Source organism: Herpailurus yagouaroundi, unplaced genomic scaffold (genome assembly GCF_014898765.1).
Source record: "Herpailurus yagouaroundi ecotype Mexico unplaced genomic scaffold, PumYag 140, whole genome shotgun sequence".
Classification (NCBI taxonomy): Eukaryota; Metazoa; Chordata; class Mammalia; order Carnivora; family Felidae; genus Herpailurus; species Herpailurus yagouaroundi.
In genome coordinates, this window is record NW_024412395.1 from 61,849,419 (window position 1) to 61,854,564 (window position 5,146).

Below are 5,146 nucleotides of genomic sequence, written 5' to 3' on the forward strand. Positions count from 1 at the left end.
AAAGAAAAGAAAAGAAAAGAAAAGAAAAGAAAAGAAAAGAAAAGAAAAGAAAAGAAAAATAGTCTGGCATTTTGGAAAAACAGAAAAAAAAAAAAAAAAAGGCCAGGACTACAAGGATCTGGAGTTTATGCTAAAAGAAATGGAAAGCCATTGGAAGGGTTTGATCAGGGAAGGATTGTGATTTATGTTTTGAAATGACCACTCTGGTAGCTGTGTGGAGAAATGATTGCAAGGGGACAAGAATGGAAGCACCAGGAAAATGGCTTTTACAGAAATGAAAAAAGATGGTGACCTGAACTGGTATGAAAATGGTGAAGGTGAACACATTTTTTTTGAAAATCTCCTAAAGGCTTTGTTAGATGCCTTCCTGGAAGCCATCCCCCCTTTCATTCCTTACTAATAGTCCCCTGATATTAACCTGGTACACCAGCCCAGGGTGGTAAGTGTATCCTTACCATCCCATCACCCCTTTTTACACATTCACTTGCCCAACACAGCTTGAATATCCTGGTTATCCAAAAAGAACTCAGAGAAAGCTTTCTGGAGGACACTCCTACGAAGCCTTTCCTCTAATTGATGATAGAAGGAAAGGCATTCTGTCCAGCTCTCCTCACGCCAACAAGTTGATAAATAAAGAAAATGGAAAAGGGGAAGATATTCCAAAGCATATTTCATGTATTCTATATAATGAATTTGAGAAACATTATGATAGAGTGCAATGGGTTTATTCTCAAAGTATTTTGAATATCTGTGTACTTTATGTATGCCCAAGAGAGAGTTAAAGAACATAGATTTTTCTAAACATATGCAACCATAGAATTCCCATTTGGGGAATAATAATCCAGTTCACAGAACTAATCTTCTTCAGAGCACCATTGTGGTAATATTGGACAAAAGACTGAATTTTACAGAATCAAATAATATTCTTTAAAATCATGGCATATCAGTGATGTGCTCAGAGAACCCAAAGCAGGCTGAAAATATCTAAAGATAGAAGTGTTAATGTCTTCTGAGATAAAAACAGATCAACTACTTGGGAGAATCTACCAACATAGATGTTTGGTGTTAAGATTTGGATTCTCATAAATCTTACTTATTCTCAAGAATTAGAAGACTCATTTCAGGGGTGCCTGGGTGGTCTAGTCAGTTAAGCCTCTGACTTGGTTTTGGCTCAAGTCTAGATCTCATGGTTCATGAGATTAAACCCCACACTAGGTTCTGTGCTGACAGTGCAGAGCCTGCTTGGGATTCTCTCTGCCCCTCCCACACTCTTGCTCTCTCTCTGTTTGTCTGTCTCTCAAAATAAATAAATAAACTTCTAAAAAAAAAGAGTCAATTCATAAGGATACAGCTGGAAAATTGCTTCCTGGATTTTCCTCCCTTTAAATAGACTCATTATGAACTTAAGTTATTATGGAAGCTACTACCCTCATCCCAAGAAAGGAGGGAGAGAAGGAAGAAAAGAAACAGTTAAGAGTTTTTTTTTCACTAATTGCTCATTCCATTATTATTTTAAAAACCATGTAAGTAAAGAATATGAACTACACTAGAAATTTTACCATGACAATTTACAGACACTCATAGGGAGAGATAGGATTTCTGAGTATAATTCATTGAATTTGGTAGTAAAAGACAGCATGCTGCTAAATTTTATCTCATCATAAAAAAGGATTAATATGGCTTATAACTAAATGTCAAAATAGATTTTCATTACATATTCTTAGAATATTAGATATTCTAATTTAATTTCTCAACCACAAGATGTTAGCAGAAAAGAGTAATGTACACTTAGCTGCTCAGTTCCGATTTTCTTTGCTGGCATTTCTGACAATAGACTTTATACTTTGCTGCTATAACTGTATAATGAAAGTCAACTAAAAATATTCTCTTAGGGACGCCTGGGTGGCTCAGTCACTTAAGCGTCCAACTCTTGGTTTCGGCTCAGATCACGATCTCACGGTTCATGGGTTCGAGTCCCACATTGGGCTTTGCACTGACAGCTGCAGAGCCCGCTTGGGATTCTGTGCCTCCCTCTTTGCCCCTCTCCTGTTGTCTCTCTGTCTCTCTCTCTCAAAAATAAATGAACAAACATTAAAAAAAAAAGAATATTCTCTTAAAACCTTATACTCAAAGTGTGATCCATAGCCTAGCAGCTTTGGCATCATCTGGAAGCTTGTTAGAAATGCAGAATCTAAGGGTTCACCCCAAAGCTACTCAACCAGAATTTGCATTTTAACAAGATTTCCAAGTGATTCATAGGCTCATGAAAGTTTGAGATGCACTGTCTTAGAAGACATTCTCCAGGTGTTTTACTATCATTGAGGATTGTTCTGCCAACACCTGGGGGTGATCACCAGGTTTTCCTGAGATCGCAACACAGATTATAGCTCAACACCTTCACTGTGCACCCACTGAAAATTTGTAATGTGCAATACACAGAAAATGTATATAAATGGTGAATAGATATTAATTTCATATCTTCTACCCAGTCTTACTTAATGGGGCACAAGTTTATAAAGCATGGTGTGTGTGTGTGTGTGTGTGTGTGTGTGTGTGTGAGAGAGAGAGAGAGAGAGAGAGAGAAGGGGTGGGGGGAGAGGGCAAGTGACCTGCCTGGACTCCAAGTTCACCAATTAGCAAAAATGCAAACAGCCAAGTCTTTAGCCATTGAGTTCCCCAGAACAAGATCCCCATTTTATTGGTAGCATTTGGCCCCTTTGAAATGCTTCCATTCTAGATTCTGAACCAAATTTCTGAACCAAGTTTTTCTAAAACCCCCAAGTTTATTTAAAACTCAGCCCATTCTCAAAGAAGTCACCAGATTACCTGGGTGGCGTGAGCTCACTTAAAATGTCAAGAGCCTCCAATCTTCTCAGAGCCTGGCTTCTCCACGCGCTATCACATGCTGGTCAGTCAGCTCAGCAGCACACCATAGGTCAATGATACTGGGAAGATCTGACATCTGATAATATGGTTCAGTGTGTTACGTTGAAGTACAACCACATCCTTGGCTGCTTTCGTTTTTCCTCCACTGAGCCCAAGATCTGGCATTCCCATGTAGACCCTCTTGCTTCCCTTCCTTTTTTCAACACTCCTTGGTACAGTTACATTCTCCATGTGAGGTTTGCAAGCACTAACGTTCATATGCCCACCATCTTGTTCCAAGAACCAACTCCTAAATTTGCGGAGACTGAGGTCAGCTGGAATTGGGATCAGTGAAGTTGCCCATGGGCAATGGTCACCCTTAGCTGCTCTCTTTAGAGGATGATAGAGGGAACTAGAAGTTAGGACCAAGGCTGGTAGAGGTGAGATTTGACGGGGGGGCTTGACATCTGGTGAAATCATGGGAAAGAGAGGAGATGAGGTACGCACTGTCTGAAAAGGGTAGGGAGGGAAATGAGGAAACCAGCCATGCAGATAAACCAGCATTCAGGGAGTGGTCTTCCTTCCCAGGACTGATTTTGGCTTTAGTGCTGGTCCCAAGTATAAGCATGTGATGCTCACGGGGCCCTCACTCAGGCCTCCCTTTGGAATGGAGCAGATGTGCAGCCCCAGGGTCATCCCCACGACCCATCTTTCTTACCCAGCTTCCTCCAGGTACCCTAAATGTTTGAAAGAAGGCTTATAAATCATGTCTCCATAGATCTCCAAACTGCTAAATTCCCATCGTGTTTGTTCTGTCAGTACCATTGAACATGGAGGCCACTCTCGCTTTTCATTATTATTTTTTTTTATGTTCACTTATTTTTGGGAAAGAGAGATAAGTCCACATGTGAGCAGGTGAGGCGCAGAGAGACAGGGAGACAGGGAGTCTGAAATGGGCTCTTTGCTGACAGCAGAGAGCCTGACTCGGGGCTCAAACCCAAGAACTGTGAGATCATGACCTGAGCCAAAGTTGGATGCTTAACTGACTGAGCCACCCAGGTGCCCCAGAAGCCACTCTCTTCTTAATAGTGTCTCCTCTTGGTCATCAGAAATATGACCTTTCTTTGATTCTCTCATCTTTCTAATGATTTCTTCTTAGGCCAAATTGTGGGTTGCTTTTCCTCTTTCTTACCCTAAACTTTGGCATTACCCCAAGATTCTCTCCAATGCTCTATTTTCTCTCTTTTTCCCATGTGTTTGCCATCATCTACCTGCATGTTTATGATGCTACAAAGATTATATCTTTGGCACAGGTGTATCCCCTGAGGCCCCCAACTGTCTGATTGTCTCTGGAACATACTCACTTGCACATCTCTCAGAAAACCCCAACTCCACACAACCAACCCTCTTGTAATTATCCTCCCATTCAGATCTGCTCCCCTCCTTTACCCCTTGTCACAGTGGATGGCACCCGAGGACTGCGGATACCATGCTTACTTCCTCCGTTGCCCTCACCTCATTCCTTTCTCTTTAGCCCTTTAAGGCCCATTTAATTTGGGCTCTTGGTATCTCTCTCCTCTACTAATCCATCAGCCATGTAGACTCTCTGCTTCTAATTTCCTATTTCACTACAATCTCTCCAGGCATGTTTTCCTACTGCATAATTGTTTTTTTCTGAATAGAATAAAAATTCATATTCCTTAGCATGGCATATGAGGTTTGCATAATCTAAGTTCTGCCTACTTCTTTTGCCTCTCTTCCTACTGCTCCCTGATCTATGCCAAGTACCTCAAGTCCCCCTAAATGCACTGTCTTTCATGCTGTCTTAGTGCTCTACCATTGTATCCAGTAAGCACCTACTTATATGGAAAGATTCAACTTACATTCTCCCTTAAATAAGTTTTTCCCGACTCTGTGTTAACCACTCGTTTCTTTGTCCCCACGTGGAAAATTGCAATTTTAAAAAGGACAGTACTTTACCTGTTGTATGTTGATCTCATGTACACATACTGTAACTTCCTTGAGTATGGGATCCTGTCTTATTATCTATGCATTTGTAGCACCAAGTACAGTGCCCAACATAGGGTAGGCATTGGTGAGAGAAAGAATAAATATATAGGCATGGAATGAATATGAGGGAAACAGGGAACTTGTCTACAGTTTACTTGTTGATGCCTAAAATTTGTTTTTCATGAAAAAGCCGGGTTTAAAATGAAATGCCTCTGAGAGACTAGACAGCATTCACAGAATGGGCTGAAGAAAAGATATCAGAGTCATTCTT